The following is a 22,195-nucleotide window of genomic DNA, read 5'->3' on the forward strand; positions in this document are numbered from 1 at the left end:
TTTGCCTTCTCCCTTTTTCTGTTTTCCACTGAAAGTCCTGCTTGTTTGCCTTCAAAACTGCCATTTTATATTTGCTCTTGTGATGTGAATTTTATCTCTAGCCCTTCTAGCACCCTTGCTTTTGCATTTAACCCCTTATCCTCCTCACCTATTCCATCCTTTTGCTATTGTCCTCTCCTTCTCTCCTGGTCTTTACTAATGGGAAACCGGCGAAATATCCATAGCATGATTATAGTACTGAATCTTGGGTGTTGCTGCTCATGTTGTTTTACAGCAATCAGGGAGCTAAGAAGTGTACTGGGGTATTTGTCATCAGATATAAGCGCTACTCTTGGTGCATCTTTAAAGGTATTATTGGCACAAAAAACCATGTGGAATAAATCTACTCTCTTGGTGACCAAACCTGGTCAGAAAAAGTGAGCTTCTTACAATGTGAGGCGCTGTTGAAAACAAACAAGCAATAAACAGGTAACACCTTACAAAATAAAAATACTTCCATCACAGTCGGTATTTGAGGAAGTTATTTGCATGCAGATTGAACAGAACTATCACTTTGAGATCCATGCTGGAACTAATTATAATCTTTGAATTCATCTACAATCTGAGGTTTCAATCATTTCTGTTTCAATTCGGCTTGTCCATTTTTTAACTAAGATTGTTGCTGTTATGGAGCTATTACGTACATGTGATAGATCAAAATAATCTCTATGTCCTTGCTACAGCTGAAAAATCCTAATGCCCAATTATAGGAATGCAAAGCAGCCAGGCACCATTCTACTGAGTGCAGCAAAGTGTTTGGATATGTATACAGATTGATTTCAATCAGTGGCCTGGTAGGTTGCTTTGCTGTCTACGGTGATGCCACAAACTCATGAAAGGACTGTCGACAGAGTTAATTCCCAGGAAATGTCATTACAATGAAACGCCAATCTATTAAAATAGATCTGACCTCCTGGTTTTGCATTAATGAGTTTGATTAAAGCTTAATATCCCACAGATAGTTCAGGGATTTAGAGATGTTATTAATTTTCCAGCAAAAGTAGGCTGAAATGCATCTGCTAGGGAGATGTAGAGTTCCAGTTCATGGATGAAGATCAGACATAATCTTATTGAGTGGTGGAGCAGGCTCAAAGGGCCAGATGACCTTAGATAGCTCATGTTTCATTTGTTCATGAGTAAACTGAACTTGGAACAGACAACACTAATTAGAAGATTGCACACCTTTCTCATTTGCAGTTTCTGGCCACATTATTTTGTATTTCCAGCATTTGTTAGATGTGAACTTCAGCAGTATTTGCATCTTTTACCAGAAAGCAATTAAAGAAGATTCCTGGAAGTCAAACCTACAGGAATCAGACATTATGTACACAGTGCCAGTAGCTTTAGATTTATAGGCTTCTGGGTTGAACTGTACTGAAGAAACCTGAGAATGAGGACAAACATTTTACAGTAGTATGGTGCAACAGTAAAATTTATTTATAAACCCAGAGCATGTGTTATGTTCTGCTATTTGTTTTAGCTACTAGCCGAAAATTCATTGAAAGTTTAATTACTATTACAATTACAATATCAACTAATAACAATTCTATATCATAGTCTAATATTTTACAAGGATACTATTGTATGTTATGTTGCACTTATAATCTTTCCCTGCAAGTAAACTTCCCCACCCTTAATCATGGTTACCATTTGACATTGCCACCTCACGTGGCCTCTTCATACCCGTTGTGTCAATCACAGTTGAGGCCATCTCTGACCATTTCCTTATATTACTCCATAAACAATTCCACGTTTGAATCCCTCCAATTAGGTTTATGCCTTGCCACAGTGCCAAAATGGTCCTTATCAAAGTCACAAAATACATCCTATATGAGGTTGACCATGATAAACTATTCTTCCTCAACATTCTTGAGCTTTTCCAGCTTTTAACAAGGTTGACCACGCCACCCTCTTCCAATGCCTTCATCTCCATCATCCAGCTGGGTGGCACTGCCTCTGGCTGGTTCCATTCTTAACTATCCGGTGCTAGCTGGGTGGGGGGGGTGAGCTGTGAGGAGGATGCAGAGATGCTTCAGTGTATTTGAACAAGCTAAGTGAGTGGGCAAATGCATGGCAGATGCAGTATAATATGGATAAGTGTGAGGTTATCTACATTGGTAGCAAAAACAGGAAGGCAGATTATTATCTGAATGACTATAAATTAAGAGAGGGGAATGTACAACGTGACCTGGGTGTCCACATGCACCCGTCGCTAAAGGTAAGCATGCAGGTGCAGGAGGTGGTAAAGAAGACAAATGGTAAGTTTGATGCGCTATCAATTAGGCAAAAGACTTCTTGTGTGCCAATACAACTGTAGGCTTTTATTCATAACAGAATCAGGAGCACATCCCAACAGGTAACCGACCCGAACTGAACAAGGGGGAGGAGACAGCCACCTTTATACTAGGTGACAAGGGGAGGAGCCGAGCGGCAGGGGATGTGTCCAGGCATAACAGACACACAACTGAAGTCCACCATATTCACCCCTCCTTTAAAAAAAACAACACGGGGCGAAGCGGAAACAATATCACAAGTCCAGATGAACCGGTGGCTTGATCCGCCGTTGCGATCGTCATAGTGCAGGTTGCAGATTCATCCGAGCAGAGAGCGGAGTCAGCCCAGGCTCCAGGCACTGAGCGTCGAGAGGAGGCGCCAGGTGGTGTGAGGCGGACCCATCCGTCGTCCCGTCCAGTAGTCGGGTACTGCGTGGCGACGGCACCGGCGACTCAAGCGAACTGTACATAGGGGTGAGGGGAGTGAACTGTGGCCCTGGTGGTGTATGGAGAACAGTGGGAAGGGGCTGGGGAGTGGAGGGCCGTAGTGGGCTCTGGGCGCACAATATGGGAGACTGGGACTGAAGGGGGAGGGGCGTAGCGGTCTCTGGGCGCACAACACAAGGGACAGTGGGGCGGAGGGACGTGGTGGCCTCAGGGGCACCTGCGGGTGCCAAGTCGCGGACAGAGACCGTGTCCTCCCGCTCGTCAGGGTACGCTACATAAGCGAATTGAGGATTAGCGTGGAGCAATTGGACCTCCTCGACCAAGGGCCTTATGGGTCCGGACATGCTTCCGAAGCAGAACGGGCCCCGGGGACATCAGCCAAGCTGGGAGCGAGGTACCCGAGGAGGACTTTCTGGGGAAAGTGAACATCCGCTCGTGAGGGGTCGTATTGGTCGCTGTGCACAAGAGTGACCTAATGGAATGTAATGCGTCCGGGAGGACATCTTGCCAGCGGCTGACTGGGAGGCCCCTAGACTGTAGCGCTAATAGAACGGCCTTCCAGACGGTTGCGTTCTCCCGCTCTACTTGACCATTACCCCTGGGGTTATAGCTAGTGGTGCGTTTGGAGGCAATGCCTTTGGCGAGCAGGTACTGCCGCAGCCCGTCACTCATGAATGAGGACCCTCGGTCGCTATGAATATAGGATGGAAAACCGAACAGGGTGAAGAGCGTGTTCAGGGTCCGAATCACTGTAGCCGTGGTCATGTCCGGGCAGGGGAAGGCAAAAAAGAAATGCGAATATTCATCGATGACATTCAGAAAATAAATATTGCGGTTAGAGGAAGGGAGGGGGCCTTTAAAATCAATGCTGAGGCGCTCAAACGCGCGAGTGGCCTTTATAAGGTGCGTCACACCTGGCCGGTAGAACTGCGGCTTGCACTCTGCGCAGACCCTGCAGTGCCTGGTAATCGTCCGGACTTCCTCGAGGGAGAAGGGCAGGTTACGGGCTTTGACAAAGTGGAAAAATCTGGTGACACCCGGGTGACAGAGATCGTTATGGAGGGACTGTAGCTGGTCCAGTTGGGCACTGGCACATGTTCCATGGGACAGGGCGTCTGGGGGCTCATTGAGCTTCCCAGGCCGGTACATGATGTCATATCGGTAGGTGGAGAGCTCAATCCTCCACCGCAAGATCTTGTCATTCTTAATCTTGCCGCTCTGCCTGGTGTTAAACAGGAAGACAACGGACCGCTGGTCCATAATTAAAGTGAACCGTTGGCCCGCAAGATAATGGCGCCAGTGCCGGACTGCTTCCACGATGGCCTGGGCCTCCTTCTCAACCAAGGAGCGTCGAATTTCAGGGCCTTGTAGGGCCCGGGAAAAAAAGGCCACCGGACGGCCCCTTTGGTTAAGGGTGGCGGCTAGGACAAAGTCAGACGCATCACTTTCCACTTGGAATGGGATGGATTCATCCACAGCATGCATCGCGGCCTTCGCGATGTCCGCTTTGATGTCGTCGAAGGCCCGACGGGCCTCCTCCGCCAGGGGAAAAGAGGTCGATTTTAGGAGCGGACGGGCTTTATCCGCGTAACGGGGAACCCACTGGACATAGTAGAAGAAGCCCAGGCATCTCCTCAGTGCTTTGAGAGTAGTAGGGAGGGGAAGCTGCATAAGGGGACGCATACAGGCTGGGTCGGGACCAAGGACACCATTTTCTACCACGTACCCAAGGATGGCGAGGCGGCATGTCCGAAAGACACACTTCGCCTCATTATATGTCAGATTCAGGAGAGTGGCCGTATGGAGGAATTTTTGTAGGTTGGCATCATGGTCCTGCAGGTCATGGCTGCAGATGGTGACGTTATCCAGACACGGGAAAGTGGCCCGTAGCCCGTGCTGGTCCACCATTTGATCCATGGCCCGCTGGAAGACTGAGACCCCATTGGTGACACCAAAGGGGACTCGGAGGAACTGGTAGAGGCGACCGTCCGCCTCAAAGGCAGTATATGGGCGATCCTCCAAGCGGATAGGGAGCTGGTGGTAAGCCGATTTTAAATTAATCGTAGAGAAAACCCTATAGTGCGTGATGCGGTTGACTATGTCCACGATGTGGGGAAGAGGGTACGCATCTAGTTGCGTATACCTGTTTATGGTCTGGCTGTAGTCAATCACCATGCGGTGTTTCTCCCCCGATTTAACTACGACCACCTGCGCCCTCCAGGGGCTGGTGCTGGTCTGGATAATCCCTTCCTTGAGCAAACGTTGTACTTCGGACCGAATGAAGGCCCGGTCTTCTGCACTATAGCGCCTACTTTTGGTGGCTATAGGCCTGCAATCCGGGGTGAGATTATCGAATAAAGGAGGGGGGGTAATCTTGAGGGTCGAGAGACTGCAGGTGGTGCGCGGTGGGCGCTGCAGTGATGGCGCCTTGCAGACAGAGAGCGGGGGATAAGGGCCATCATACTGCAGGGTGACGCTCCTATGATGGGTGAGGAAATCTAACCCCAGCAGTACAGCTGCACAGAGCCGCGGCAGCATGAGGAGCCGAAAACGCTCGTAGACTGTGCCCTGTACCGTCAGAGTCACCACACAGCACCCAAGGACCTCCACTGAGTGGGAATTCGAAGCCATGGAGATGGTCTGGCTCCAGGGTCGCACGGGAAGGGCATATCGACGCACTGTGCGAGGGTGTATAAAACTTTCTGTGCTCCCGCAGTCGAACAGGCAGTTTTCTGCATGGTCATGAAGGGGGGATGAAGGGGATAGATAGAGTGAACGTTGAAAGACTATTTCCTCGGGTGGATGGAGCTATTACAAGGGGGCATAACTACAGGGTTCGTGGTGGGAGATATAGGAAGGATATCAGAGGTAGGTTCTTTACGCAGAGAGTGGTTGGGGTGTGGAATGGACTGCCTGCAGTGATAGTGGAGTCAGACACTTTAGGAACATTTAAGCGGTTATTGGATAGGCACATGGAGCACACCAGGATCGTAGGGAGTGGGATAGCTTGATCTTGGTTTCAGATAAAGCTCGGCACAACATCGTGGGCCGAAGGGCCTGTTCTGTGCTGTACTGTTCTATGTTCTATGTTCTATGTCATTTACTTTGATCTCCATTATTGACTTGGAGAGTTGGTGAGGCTGTGACTGGTCCAGGCAAATCGATGCCACCGTTGAATCCAGTAAGAATCCATCTTCGTCCGCGTCTGATGACGTCACGGATAAAGTTTCCCGCTCGGCGCGCCTTGATGATGGCATCAAAGATGGCGATTCCCGCGCATCCGCTGACTGCATCAAAGATGGCGACACCCGCGCATCCGGCGACTGCATCAAAGATGGCGATTCACGCGCAGCCGCTGACTGCATTAAAGATGGCTGCTCCCGCAGAACACACATGGCGCCACGAGGCTTCGCGATCGGCTTCGCCCGGCAGACTTTGACGAAGTGGCCTAGCTTAGCGCATCCGGAGCAGATCACATCCTTCGCCGGGCAGCAACGCCGAGGATGCTTGGATAGGCCGCAAAAGTCGCATTTGGGCCCCGCTGGAACAGCCGTCACGGTGGAACCGTCGCTGGAACGGGATGCGGGGTAGGCCCCGAGATTGTGGGAGGCCGCTTCTAGCGATTCAGCCATCGTGGCCGTTTTCTGGAGATCCAGGCCATCCTGTTCAAGCAGACGCTGCCGAATGTAAGTAGACTCAACACCCGCAACGTAGGCGTTCCGGATCAGGTCCTCCGTGTTCTGAGCTGCTGAAACAGCCTTACAACCGCAAGCTCGAGCTCAGACCCGCAGGGGCGCAGAAATTGGGGGCACGATTCTCCTGGCTGCTGCTTGCGAGTAGCCAAGAGATGTCTGGCGTAGACCACGTTAGGGCTCTTTCAAAACTGCCCTTTTAAGAGTTCTATAGCGTCCACGTATGTAGTAGCGTACCGGAAGATACTGTAGACTGCATCGCTTACCTGGGCGCGGAGCAAGTGGAGCTTATCGCCGTCAGAGTTGACGACCGCAGTGGCGTCAATGAATGCTTCAAAGCAGTCCGGCCAATGGTCAAATTTATCAGAAACTCCGACCTCTTGAGGGTCTAATGTTAACTTGTCGGGTTTTAAAAGCTGCTCCATGTCGGTCAAATGTTATGAATAAAGTTGATGTGCTATCAATTAGGCAAAAGACTACTTGTGTGCCAATACAACTGTAGGCTTTTATTCATAACAGAATCAGGAGCACATCCCAACAGGTAACCGACCCGAACTGAACAAGGGGGAGGAGACAGCCACCTTTATACTAGGTGACAAGGGGAGGAGCCGAGCCGGCAGGGGATGTGTCCAGGCATAACAAACACACAACTGAAGTCCACCACAATGTTGGCTTTCATAGCAAGAAGATTTGAGTACAGGAGCAGGGATGTCTTGATGCAGTTATATAGGGCCTTGGTGAGGCCACAACTGGAATAACATGTGCAATTTTGGTCTCTTTATCTGAAGAAGAATGTTCTTGCTATAGAGACAGTGCAGAGAATGTACATTTACCATTCTGTTACCTGGGAAGGCGGAACTGACGTATGAAATCATAGAAAGAAAGAAATCATAGAAACCCTACAGTGCAGAAGGAGGCCATTCGGCCCATCGAGTCTGCACCGACCACAATCCCACCCAGGCCCTACCCCCACATATTTTACCCGCTAACCTACACATCCCAAGACTCTAAGGGGCAATTTTTTAACCTGGCCAATCAACCTAACCCGCACATCTTTGGACTGTGGGAGGAAACCGGAGCACCCGGAGGAAACCCACGCAGACACGAGGAGAATGTGCAAACTCCACACAGACAGTGACCCGAGCCAGGAATCGAACCCGGGACCCTGGAGCTGTGAAGCAGCAGTGCTAACCACTGTGCTACCGTGCCGCCCTGAGAAGAGATTGAGTCAGTTCGGATTTTATTCGCTGGAATTTAGAAGAATGAGAGGGGATCTCATAGAAACCGATAAGATTCTAATAGGACTAGACACAGTAGATGCAGGAAGGATGTTCCCGATGATGGGGGTTTCAGAACCTGGGGTCATTGTCGAAGGATATGGGGGTAAACTGTTTAGGAGTGGGATGAGGAGAAATTTCTTCACCCAGAGAGTGGTAAGCGTGTGGAATTTGCTGGCACAGAAAGCAGTTAAGGTCAGAACAATGTGGGCCCGATTCTCCCAAAAAAGTTCTAAGTACTGAATTCACGGGAAAACTGGTGTAAATCACGATTGTTTTTCAGTGGGAGTTCAGACACAAATCTCCCACACTCTGTGCTCTGCAGAGGTCACAATCGTGAATATAATTAAATGCTTGGGGGGGCGGGGCCTATTCACGCTGGAATCTGACAGTTACAATCTGTCATGCCTCCCGTTTTCTTATCTGCTCGATCGCTGGCTAGCCCGGGACCCTCGCAATGCTGCCCCCCCCAACCCTCCCACCACCCGATTGCGGCCCCCACGACCATTCCCAGGTCAGCCCCGACCTTCCACCTGTCCCGGAGCTCCCCGTTCCCCAGTCTCTTCCCCACTCCAGCAGTGATGATCCCCCCACCACCCCCCTACCTCAGCAGACCCCCTCCCCATTGGAGGCAGACGCCCCCCCCGGGAGGCAGACCCCCCTGGAAGACCACCCCCTTCCTATCGCTGTCCACTGTTTCCAAGGAGTTAGATATGACCCTTGGGGGTGAAGGGAATCAAAGGATCAAAGGGGGGGAAGAGGGATCAGGCAATTGAGTTGGATGATCAGCCATGATCATAGTGAAAGGTGGAGCAAGTTTGAAGGGCTGAATGGCTCACTGCTCCTACTTTCTTTATTTCTATAGAATCACCTACAGTAGCTTATTTTCCTAGTGTTACCTCTGGTGTGTCCCAAGGGTTTATCCTTGGCCCCTCCTATTTCTCATTTACATACTGCGCCTTGTGACATCATCTGTAAAACAGGTCAGATTCCACATGTACACCAATGTCACCCAACTCCACCTCATCACCACCTATCTCAGCCTTTCCCCTGTCTCTGATTGGCCATACTGCTTGACAGTCATCCAAAACTGGATGAAAACAAATTTCCTCCAATGGAAATTATTACAGAAGTCATTTTATTTGGTCCCCACCATAAAGATGGTTTCCTAGCCACCAGACTGGAGTTTGTGGCAGGTTGTGAGAGAACAAAGGTCATAGCTTCCCTGTGAGCTATCATGATGTTTCCAGTCCAACATCCCTCGCAAGTTCAGATCTGGAAACAACCTGAAAGGATCGCTACTTGGTGACAAAGTTTATATCATTCAAACCTGGTTGATGACATCACTAAGGAACCCCCACCAGTGGGTCATCGAGCAAGCTATCGACATGCATAAGTTACTTGCAGATTCACGGCCAGATCTGGAGCTGCCCTTCACTATTCACCAGCAAGAGTCTCCAGGATAATCATGATCTGCTGTATTCTGTTACACATCGTGCAGCAGTGAGAACTAGAGATGCAGAAGATATAAGACACTCAGAACTCTTCATGTGATGAGGATTCCAATGCTGAGGAGGAGGAAGAGGAAAATGGGGTGGACCAACACAAAAACAGCACATCACATTGCTGCAGTTAGTCAATCAAACTAGCCTAAAGTAATTATACATACTGATCACTGCCCTACTCACCCCCTCACTCCCACCACATTAACATACCCAAGCAGTCTGGTAACCATCTATCCATATGTTACACATGCACCATTTGATCTCAGTCAATTCTGTATTTTCACATATTCAGCAGCAAGCAGATTAAAATCAGGAGCAAAATGCTTGTAAATGTGATGGATCCCCTTGTCACTAGAAAGGAATCTTCATCACATGAAAAGTCCTGAGTGGTTTATATCAGCTTCTTCCATCTCCTGGCCCCCCAATCCACTTTAACACACTACCCCCAACTCCGTGTGCCCTAATCTTCTTCAGTAGCCTTTTATGGGGCACCTTATCAAACGCCTTTTGGAAATCCAAAAACACCGCATCCACCGGTTCTCCTCCATCAACCGCCCTAGTCACATCTTCATAAAAATCCAACATGTTCGTCAAGCACGACTTTCCCCTCATGAATCCATGCTGCGTCTGATTGATCGAACCATTTCTATCCAGATGCCCTGCTATCTCCTCTTTAATAATGGATTCCAGCATTTTCCCTACTACAGACGTTAAGCTGACCGGCCTATAGTTACCCGCCTTTTGTCTCCTTCCTTTTTTAAACAGCGGCGTAACATTAGCCGTTTTCCAATCAACCGGCACTACCCCAGAATGCAACGAGTTTTGATAAATAATCACTAACGCATCCACTATTACCTCTGACATTTCTTTCAATACCCTGGGATGCATTCCATCCGGACCCGGGGACTTATCCACCTTCAGTCCCATTAGTCTATTGGACTGGGGTGGGCACAGTAAGAAGTCTCACAACACCAGTACCGGTAGACAGGAAGGTGGGTTGAAGTGTGTCTACTTCAATGCAAGGAGCATCCGGAACAAGGTAGATGAACTTGGGGCGTGGATTGGTACTTGGGACTACGATGTTGTGGCCATTACGGAGACATGGGTAGAATGGTTGTTGGACGTTCCGGGGTATAGATGTTTCACTAAGTGTAGGGAAGCTGGTAAAAGAGGTGGAGGAGTGGCATTGTTAATCAAGGATAGTTTAACGGCTGCAGAAAGGCACTTCGAGGGGGATCTGCACACTGAGGTAATATGGGCTGAGGTTAGAAATAGGAAAGGAGCGGTCACATTGTTAGGAGTTTACTATAGGCCCCCAAATAGTAATAGAGATGTGGAGGAAGAAATTGCTAAGCAGATTATGGATATGTGTGGGGGTCACAGGGTAGTTGTCATGGGGGACTTTAACTTTCCAAATATTGATTGGAACCTTTGTAGGTCAAATAGTTTGGATGGGGCAGTTTTTGTGCAGTGTGTGCAGGAGGGTTTCCTGACACAATATGTGGATAGGCCGACAAGAGGTGAGGCCACATTGGATTTGGTACTGGGAAATGAACCGGGCCAAATGTTAGATTTGGTTGTGGGAGAGCACTTTGGAGATAGTGACCACAATTCGGTGTCTTTTGTTATTGCAATGGAGAGGGATAGGGCCGTACGGCAGGGCAAGGCTTACAATTGGGGGAGAGGTAATTATGATGCGATTAGGCAAGAATTAGGGGGCATAAGTTGGGAACAGAAACTGTCAGAGAAAGGAACTACTGAAAAGTGGAGCTTTTTCAAGGAAAAAATACTGAATGTCCTTGATAGGTATGTCCCTGTCAGACAGGGAGGAAATGGCCGAGTGAGGGAACCATGGTTCACGAAAGAGGTGGAATGTCTTGTGAAAAGGAAGAGGGAAGCTTATGTAGGGATGAGGAAACAAGGTTCAGATGGCTCGATTGAGGGTTACAAGTTAGCAAGGAATGAGCTGAAAAAGGGGCTTAGGAGAGCTAGGAGGGGACATGAGAAGTCCTTGGCGGGTCGGATCAAGGAAAACCCCAAGGCTTTTTACTCTTATGTGAGGAATAAAAGAATGACCAGGGTGAGGTTAGGGCCGGTCAAGGACAGTAGTGGGAACTTGTGTATGGAGTCAGTAGAGATAGGCGAGGTGATGAATGAATACTTTTCTTCAGTGTTCACCAAGGAGAGGGGCCATGTTTTTGAGGAAGAGAAGGTGTTACAGGCTAATAGGCTGGAGGAAATAGATGTTCGGAGGGAGGATGTCCTGGCAGTTTTGAATAAACTGAAGGTCGATAAGTCCCCTGGGCCTGATGAAATGTATCCTAGGATTCTTTGGGAGGCAAGGGATGAGAATGCAGAGCCTTTGGCTTTGATCTTTGGGTCCTCGCTGTCCACGGGGATGGTGCCAGAGGAATGGAGAATGGCGAATGTTGTTCCTCTGTTTAAGAAAGGGAATAGAAATGACCCTGGTAATTATAGTCCGGTTAGTCTTACTTCGGTGGTTGGTAATTTGATGGAAAAGGTCCTTAGAGATGGGAGTTACAACCATTTAGAAAGATGCAGATTAATCCGGGATAGTCAGCACGGATTCGTGAAGGACAAGTCGTGCCTCACAAATTTGATAGAATTTTTTGAGGAGGTAACTAAGTGTTTTGATGAAGGTAGGGCAGTTGATGTCATATACATGGATTTTAGTAAGGCGTTTGATAAGGTCCCCCATGGTCGGCTTATGATGAAAGTGAGGAGGTGTGGGATAGAGGGAAAGTTGGCCGATTGGATAGGTAACTGGCTGTCTGATCGAAGACAGAGGGTGGTGGTCGATGGAAAATTTTCGGATTGGAGGCAGGTTGCTAGCGGAGTGCTGCAGAGATCAGTGCTTTGTCCTCTGCTCTTTGTGATTTTTATTAATGACTTAGAGGAGGGGGCTGAAGGGTGGATCAGTAAGTTTGCTGATGACACCAAGATTGGTGGAGTAGTGTATGAGGTGGAGGGCTGTTGTAGGCTGCAAAGAGACATAGATAGGATGCAAAGCTGGGCTGAAAAATGGCAAATGGAGTTTAACCCTGATAAATGTGAGGTGATTCATTTTGGTAGGACTAATTTAAATGTGGATTACAGGGTCAAAGGTAGGGTTCTGAAGACTGTGGAGGAACAGAGAGATCTTGGGCTTCATATCCACAGATCTCTAAAGGTTGCCACTCAAGTGGATAGAGCTGTGAAGAAGGCCTATAGTGTGTTAGCTTTTATTAACAGGGGGTTGGAGTTTAAGAGCCGTGGGGTTATGCTGCAACTGTACAGTACCTTGGTGAGACTACATTTGGAATATTGTGTGCAGTTCTGGTCACCTCACTATAAGAAGGATGTGGAAGCACTGGAAAGAGTGCAGAGGAGATTTACCAGGATGCTGCCTGGTTTGGAGGGTAGGTCTTATGAGGAAAGGTTGAGGGAGCTAGAGCTGTTCTCTCTGGAGCGGAGGAGGCTGAGGGGAGACTTAATAGAGGTTTATAAAATGATGAAGGGGATAGATAGAGTGAACGTTCAAAGACTATTTCCTCGGGTGGATGGAGCTATTACAAGGGGGCATAACTATAGGGTTCGTGGTGGGAGATACAGGAAGGATATCAGAGGTAGGTTCTTTACGCAGAGAGTGTTTGGGTGTGGAATGGACTGCCTGCAGTGATAGTGGAGTCAGACACTTTAGGAACATTTAAGCGGTTATTGGATAGGCACATGGAGCACACCAGGATGATAGGGAGTGGGATAGCTTGATCTTGGTTTCAGATAAAGCTCGGCACAACATCGTGGGCCAAAGGGCCTGTTCTGTGCTGTACTGTTCTATGTTCTAACATGAGGTTAAAGTCCAACAGGTTTATTTGGAATCACGAGCTTTCAGAGTACTGCTCTTTCATCAGGCACGTAGAGATGAATTAGTCTTGTAGGCACAGAAAGAGAAGTTCAGAAATCCCAGTGGGAAGAGTGCAAATGGGAAGCCATGTATTCAAAACTGGACAGAGCCTTCTTTCTGAGTTGCCACTTGCTAGATGGAAATTGGTAGACTGACCAGCAGTACAATAAGGCAGGATTACAGCTTCGTCCAGCTAGGGGATCACGTCACATGAATCCCACCTGTGCACTGTGGCTTTGACAAATTATGTATATTCCTTTGTCTGGATTCTTGAGATTGGTAACATGTTAACCATTTAGAATTTGAAAGGAAAGGTGACGGGTCTTTTGGCCTAGCAGACTGGTAGACTCCATTGACCAGGCCTAGCATAGGAAATGCAGATGGCATTTGTATAATTCCCTTTGAATGTGATCTCTGCAGTCACAAGGATTATTAGCATCTCTTCAGGGATGATCAGCTGCTCTGATATTGCCAGAAAGTTCCTTTATTTAGCGATACAGGCAAACATAGCTTCAGCTTTTTTAAAGTCTTTGTGTAATTTTTAAAATTTTACAATGTAGCCATAGCATATGTGTTTCATAAAAATATAGGGTGACATTTTATCTCTGTGAAATACTGAAGACCTGTGCTCCAGAATTACAGTAAGAAGTTTAACAACACCAGGTTAAAGTCCAACAGGTTTATTTGGTAGCAAAAGCCACACAAGCTTTCGAGGCTCTGAGCCCCTTCTTCAGGTGAGTGGGAATTCTGTTCACAAACAGAACTTATAAGACACAGACTCAATTTACATGAATAATGGTTGGAATGCGAATACTTACAACTAATCCAGTCTTTAAGAAACAAAACAATGGGAGTGGAGAGAGCATCAAGACAGGCTAAAAAGATGTGTATTGTCTCCAGACAAGACAGCCAGTGAAACTCTGCAGGTCCACGCAACTGTGGGAGTTACAAATAGTGTGACATAAATTCTGATTCTAGGATCGCATGATAAAGACTCAGGAGGAAAAAAGCAGAAATATTTATGTGAAATAGTGTGACATAAACCCAATATCCCGGTTGAGGCCATCCTTGTGTGTGCGGAACCTGGCTATCAGTTTCTGCTCCGCGACTCTGCGCTGTCGTGTGTCGCGAAGGCCGCCTTGGAGAACGCTTACCCGAATATCAGAGGCCGAATGCCCGTGACCGCTGAAGTGCTCCCCAACAGGAAGAGAACAGTCTTGCCTGGTGATTGTCGAGCGGTGTTCATTCATCCGTTGTCGCAGCGTCTGCATAGTTTCCCCAATGTACCATGCCTCGGGACATCCTTTCTTGCAGCGTATCAGGTAGACAACGTTGGCCGAGTTGCAAGAGTATGTACCGTGTACCTGGTGGATGGTGTTCTCACGTGAGATGATGGCATCTGTGTCGATGATCCGGCACGTCTTGCAGAGGTTGCTGTGGCAGGGTTGTGTGGTGTCTTGGTCACTGTTCTCCTGAAGGCTGGGTAGTTTGCTGCGGACAATGGTCTGTTTGAGGTTGTGCGGTTGTTTGAAGGCAAGAAGTGGGGGTGTGGGGATGGCCTTGGCGAGATGTTCGTCTTCATCAATGACATGTTGTCCAGAATTAGCCAAACCTCTTGCCAACCTTTCCCAGTATAGCTACAACACAGACTTCAATCCGGCAACGTGGAAAATTGTCCAAGAATGCCTGACAAATCCAACCTGGCCAATTATTGCTCTATCAGTCTATTCTTGATTATCACCAAAATGATGAAAGGTGCCATTAACAGTGCTATCGAGCGGTACTTACTCAGCAATAACATGCTCACTGATGTCCAATTTGGATTCCACGAGGGCTACTTCACTCCTGACCTCATTACAGCCTTAGTTCAAAAATGGACAAAAGAGCTGAACTCAAGAGGTCAGCTGAGAGTGACTGACCTTGACATCAAGACAGAATTTGGCTATGTGGGGCACTAAGGAGCCCTAGCAAAACTGGAGGCAATGGGAATAAGAGGGAAAACTCTTCACTGGTTGGAGTTATACGTAGCACAAATGAAAATGCTTGTGGTTGTTGAAGGTAAGTGGTAAGTAACATGCATACTACACAAGTACCAGGCCATGACCATCTCCAACAAGAGAGAATCCAACCGTTCCCCACTTTATATAATTACCATTACTGAATGCCCCACTCTCAACATCTTGGGAGTTATTATTGACCAGAAACTGAATTAGACCAGACATATGAATATTGTGGCTACAAGAGCAGGCCAAACGCTGGGAATTCACTCACCTTCTGACTCCCGAAAGCCTGTCCATCATCTACAAGGTACAAGTCAGGGGTGTGATGGAATAGTCTCCACTTGCCTGGATGAGTGCAGGTCCAACAACACTCATGAAGCTCAGCACTATTAGGCCAGAGCAACTTTATTGGCATTCCACTCATCATCTTCAACATTCACTACCTCCACCACCAACACACTGTGTGCTATCCACAAAATGCATTGCAGCAACTCACTTAAGCTCGTTCAACAGCACCTTCCAAACCTGCGACATCAATTACCCAGAGGGACAAGGGCAGCAGATACATGAGAACATCACCATCTGCAAGTTCAGCCCCAAGCCACACATCATCCTGATTTGGAACTATATTGCTGCTCCTTCACTGTCACTCAGTTAAAATCCTGGAATCCCTTCCCAACTACGCTGTGGGTGTACCTACACCACATGAGCCACAGTGGTTCAGGAAAGCGGCTCACCACCACCTTCTCAAGGACTATTAGCGATGGACAATAAATGCTGGCTTTGCTAGTGAAGTCAGATAAAAGTATTAAAAAACTTGCCTCCTCTGAGTTAAAGAGTTCCAGATACTTTGTACTGCTGCTAAACTACCGTTGCTGTGGGAAGAGATATGGTAGTTTCCTCAGTACTTGTTCAATTGGCATCTTGTCTTTCTGGGTGGGTTACTAACATCACACACAACCTGTCCCTTGGAAAAGTGGGAGGAGGCAGGAACAATATGTGTTATTGACCCAGTGTCTTTTTTTTCTGCACTAGGGATTCTATGATTCTATGGTAAAGTAGGGAAAGTTCTTCTGAGCTTATAATACTGGGACTTAAACCTTGTCTTATTCAAATATCCTGAACTATTTCAAAATAATTATTATTGAATGCAGGCAAAATGTGACAGCCATTCTATGATATCAATGAAATGAATGACCAGCTGATCTGGTATTATGATGTTGGATGCATGGTGGCACAATTGTTAGTGCTGCTGCCACGGACACAGGTTCGATTCCAGGCTTAGGTCACTGTGTGTGCGGAGTCTGCACGTTCTCCCCGGTGCTCTGGTTTCCTCCCACAGTCCAAAAGACTGTTAAGTGCATTGGCCATGTTAAATTCTTCTTCAGTGTAGCCAAACAGGCGCTGGAGTGTGGTGACTCGGGAATTGTTACAGTAACTTCACTGCAGTGTTAATGTAAGCCTACTTGTGACACTAATAAATAAACTTTATTGTGATGGTATTGGTTTACGATAAATATTTTTCTTTCAATTGATGCTTCAACCAATATTTATCGAAGCATCAATTGAAAGAAAAATTGGACAGGCTATAGGAAGACCAGGCAATCTGTACCTGTCAGGTTTTTCACATATGGCCAAACTAACAACCACTTGAATAGAATCAATAGACTTTAACTATCCACCTGAACCACTGAAACAGAGAGAAATCTATTTTAAATTTAATTCAAATTGTCTTGGGGCTGAGACATGTTTGTACACTATATTGAACAATGCCATACCTGACAAATGGAATGAAGGGGAAGGTTGTAAGATAGTAAGATGGACTTGAATTTAGGATCCTTCCTACCCTCAAGATGTCCCAAAGTGCTTTACAACCATTAGGTCATTTGAAATAGCAACAGAAATTGCTGGGAATACTCAGCAGGCCAGGTAGGGTCTGTGGAGAGAGGAACGGAGTAAACGGCCAGGATTTTACTGGCTCGCCGCACCCATTGATGGTTGGAATGAGTCAGTAAAATTGCGCGAGAGCCGAGAAATCAGGAACGGCCCGATTTCTCAGCTCTTGAGATTTTACGAGAGCCGGAGTTCTAGTGAGGTCAGCCTCTTGCCAGAAATGGGCGAGAGGCTGACTAATTTATTTAAATACATTTATATACTTATTCATCTCAATCGTCTGGGCTCGCCTGCCTTTATGGCCTTGCTGGGAGAGGATCTCTCTGGCGAAGAATCTGATCGGTTTGGACAGCAGGGGACGGGGAGGCAGCGGGGGCTAGATGTCTGTACATTGTGGGGCTTGTGACCGGCCACAGGCCCCCGCGATTGCAGGTGGGGTGGTTGATAAAAGCTGCCTGCAGCAGCTAGAAATGGTCCAGACCATTTTTTCAGCAACTAAGTATATAAGATTGGGTGTGAACTCACCCAAAAAACGGATCAGGAACTCTCCCATTTTCACGCTAGCTGGACACATCGGGCGGATTTTTAGCATCACATTCCGCCCGTTTTTGGGCACAAAAAAGTGGTAAAGTCGGGCATGAGGCTATTAGTGCGATCTGTGCCCATTTTCACGTCAGTTCCCATTTTACCAAGGGAAAAAAATCAGCACGATCGGGAACCTGCCCAAAACGGGCGCAATGTCAATTTAAATATTTTTGCATTCACCCCAATGCAATTAGTGAGCTGCAGATCCCAATTTATGAATACGCCTGCCTTTACCACCTCGTTCGCCTGATCCGGATCAGTCTGGAAAACATCTCTTCTTTAAAAGTTGGCTTCTGGCGCTCCTTCAGTGAGGGTTCGTGAGGAGGTAAGTACCCATCATTGGACAGCTCCATGCAGCTGACAGGGAGTCGTTTCGTGGTGGCCATTTTGTGTTTTGGGTCGAGAGGTTTTGGGTTGAGGGCGGCACGGTAGCACAGTGGTTAGCACTGCTGCTTCACAGCTCCAGGGACCTGGGTTCGATTCCCGGCTTGGGTCACTGTCTGTGTGGAGTTTGCACATTCTCTTCGTGTCTGCATGGGTTTCCTCCGGGTGCTCCGGTTTCCTCCCACAGTCCAAAGATGTGCGGGTTAGGTTGATTGGCCATGCTAAAATTGCCCTTAGTGTCCTGGGATGCGTAGGTTAGAGGGATTAATGGGTAAATATGTAGGGATATGGGGATAGGACCTGGGTGGGATTGTGGTCGGTGCAGACTCGATGGGCCGAATGGCCTCTCTCTGTGCTGTAGGGTTTCTAAGATTTCTAAGGGGTCTGCGAGTCTGTGGGGTGGTGGAGGGCTATTGCTGGTCACGGTGTCCGATTTTCAGCACTGACCTTGGGTCTTGGGGATGCTGCTGGGTCCTAATGCATGCAGCACTGTTCCAAGTGGGGGAAACCCTTTGAAGTGGCAGTGTTGCAGCCTCAGGACTTTTCAAGCAGCAGGGTCTATGATCACCAAGGCATGAGTTCTAGGTGTGTGTTACTGGGAGGGGGGGTGTGCTGTGTTGCTGGGGGGCCTGTGGGGGCATGGGGTGGGCTGTGTTGCTGGGGGGCAGTGGGGGTGGGGGATGGGGGCTGTGTTGCTGGGGGGGCTGTAGGGTAGATGGGCAGTATAAGCACTGTGTGTAGCTGGGCTAGGAGCAAGCATAATTAATCTCTCCATCTGTCTCTCCTCTTCTCCAAATCCGCCACCCCCTTCAGATTGACGAGATGGCTTTTGTGATGCAACCGATTGATCTTACTGTTCTTTTTGTTACTGCTGGAGCTGAGGAGGAGGAACAGGAGGATGAATTGCAGGTTGAGGAGGCCCAGGCTTTACCGCTCGCAGAAGTAGAGGGAGATGGCCACCGGAGGCAGGATGTGGCCACCATTCGCCCAGAAGAGGGGCATAGGAGGAGGAGTGGAAACGCCGGCAGTTCCACACACAAGTGTCCTTTGAACCTGAGCTCTGCATGCACGCTGGCACCTGGGGTCACATCTATCTGTATAGTGGGTAAGGGATCAGTAAACCTCCAGACAGGGCCATGGGGTGGGTGGGGTGGGGGATGTGAGGGAATATCTTGTGGGTTCTGGGGAAACAATGCTTTCATTTTCTCAGTAACACAGCGTTGAGGGGCCTCTCCCACTGACATCACTATGACGGATCCTTCTGGCGACCATCTCAGAGGATTCCTGTTAGAGGCCAATCTGAGACAAATTAGTCACAGGTGAGTGGTGAAAAAACATTTATTGCTGACAATAAAAGTGTCTAAATGATAAGTGCTAACAAAAACATGTGAACAGGAAACATTAAAGTGCTTAAATATCTAACTAGTGATGTCCTTCACCATCTTAGTGCAATGACAACTTCTTAACCTTATGTGGCCTACCACTACGTCTCAGTGTCTCCCCAGAATGTACATCAGAGATGGAGGGGGGCCTGCTGCCTACCTCACCCCGTGGTCTGTGATGCCCTTGGTGGGCGTCCTCTGGAGGGCCTGGGCTTTGAGGACCCTGGCCAGCTTCCAGGTGTCTGGGACGTATCCATGACACCCTCTTCATCCCGCTGCCCCTGAAATGCTCCGGTGTCAGGAAGGGGGGAGTTTTAAGGTGTTGCCACAGCCACAGTCTCCTGGCTGGAAGGCCTTGGCATGGGCTCGAGCCTTTCCTCCCCCCCTCGGGGTTCCTGTTGTGAAGTTGTATGAACTCAGTAGTGGCATGATGGGAAAATTGGTCAACTCTCTGATACAATGTAAGAACGCTGACCAAGCCATTTCAAAATGCCAGACCCCTGTAAGACCTGATAAGGCTGACTCTGCATAACTTAAGACCAGAGAAGGTCAGGCTATTCCAAAACGCCTGACCTCTGAAAGGCCTGATAAGATTAACTCCTCATAAACTAGGCCAGTATGACCAAGACAAGATAAGGTCAGAGATGAAGGAGTCACCAACCTTTTTCTGTTACATCAAAGGACAAGATAAGGGTATGAATGATGAGACAAAGAGTTCTAGGAGGTCAGCAAGTTGTGCCATGATTAATGATATTGCTTATGATTCTATTACTGATCAAATTCCTGAATATGCTCTGGTCACGCAAACTGATAATGATTATGTATAAATACTGAACTGATTCTTTGTGTAATTGCGGACTTGAGGAGGAATTAGCAAGTTGTACCAACTGCTCTCTGAACTCAAGTTTACAGCCAATACTGCATGCAGTCTTTCATAAATAAAGGCTAGTTATTTAGTCGAAACGAATTTTGTTGACTCTTTCTATCACAGTCAAGAAGCAGGAAAGTTTCCACTTCAACACTGTGGGCCCCTGGGTCACTCCATGGGATGGTGGTGCTTCTGCAGTGAGCTCCAAATGCTCTGGCATCACCTGGCCCTGCCAGTCCTGGAGGACCACCTGCATCCTACCCATGGTGGTCAAGCCCTCTGTGAGGGCCACCTGAGTCGGGGCCCATCTGTCAATGGCAGCAGCAAGTGCCCTCTGAGACTGGGCCACGCTCTGCAGCCCCTCAGGCATGACCCTCTGTGACTGGGCCACGTTCTCAAGAGCTGCTGCTGTAGCCCGCTGTGTCTCAGCGCTGTACCCTTGGGTCTCCTGCAAGCTCTCGAGCCTCTCAGCCATGGGCCGCAGAATCTCGAGAAGTCTGTTGAATCCCTCAGCTGTGGCCCGCTGTGACCCTCTGGAATTCTGTTGTGGCCTGCTGTGACTTGGCCATCGCTTGGAGCCTGCCACTCATGGTGAGGATCCCTTGCCCAGGCTTTCTACTGCGGACACCACTCTTGCAATCTTAGCCTGGGAACCACGCAAGACAGGCAATAGCTGGTCCACCTGAAAGCTTAGGGACTCCTCCCAACAGCCTTGCAATCGGTCCAGTGTTGCCGAAACACCCTCTTGCATTCCCTGCCTCTGTTGCTGCAGCTCCTGCAGCTGAGGGAGAAGTGATCTCAGAGGCCCAGCATGTAGCCTGAGGCTAGCTGAGTCCTTGCCTCCGGCAGGACCCCGCATCATTAGATGTGTCCTGCTCACCAGAGAGTGACACAGATGCCTCACCACTAACTGGACCCACTGATGCGAGAGTATCTGGGATGGTGAGTTGTGAGGTGGAAGCTGATGCCAAAAAGGTGCCATCCTCGAAGGTCCCTTCATCTGCTTCTTCTGAGTTGTCAGAAGTGTCTGCGGAAGGATGGGCAGGGAGCAGCAGTGGGGGGCGCGACACCAAATGGCCCCGGGGCGTCCGCGTCTCTTCCTGCAACACAGAACACAAGGTGAAGTGTAATGGAGGGAGAGAAATCCGGGATGCAAGAAACCTGATTCACATTTCTCCATTGAACATGGAACAAAGAAAATTACATCACAGGAATAGGCCCTTCAGCCCTCCATGCCTGCACCAATCATGCTGCCCATTTGAATTAAAACCCCCGACACCTACGGGGACCATATCCCACTATTCCCATCCCATTCATGTATTTGTCAAGATGCCCCTCAGAAGTCACTATCATGCCTGTTTCCACTATCTCCCCCGGCAGCGAGTTCCAGGCACCCACCACCCTCTGTGTAAAAAAACTTGCCTCGTACATCTCCTTTAAACCTTGCCCCTCGCACCTTAAATCTATGCCCCCAAGTAATTGACTCAAATTGAGTGGAGGATTGACAGGTGCTCAGTTCTCGACTCCAGCCCGACCATGCTGTCACTGATGGCCTGGATGTCCTCCTCTCCCAACAGCTCCAGTGTCTGTTCCTCAAAGAGGGTGAGGACTCGGAGGTCAGGCTCACCACCCCCTGCCTTTGCCCCCTCCCAACAACTATGGGCATTCTTCTCCTGTGAGGACAGAAGGAGCCATGAAAGAAATGATGGCGTGACTCGTGCAGAGTATAAGGGGATGGCCCTCAGAGGGAAAGCACTGTGATACTCTTGGGGGGGTGGGGGGGACGGGAGAAGGAGGTGCTTGGGGGTCAGGGACTGGAAGCATGCAGGGTGCTGGTGGTGGGGGAATCTGGGGGTGATTTGGGGGAAGATACTAGATGGGGTTAAACCCTCACCTTGCTGCCCAGATGAGGTCATTGACCTTTTTTCAGCTCTGCTTCCCTGTTC

This window comes from Mustelus asterias, chromosome 1 (assembly GCF_964213995.1).
Source record: "Mustelus asterias chromosome 1, sMusAst1.hap1.1, whole genome shotgun sequence".
NCBI classification, from domain to species: Eukaryota; Metazoa; Chordata; class Chondrichthyes; order Carcharhiniformes; family Triakidae; genus Mustelus; species Mustelus asterias.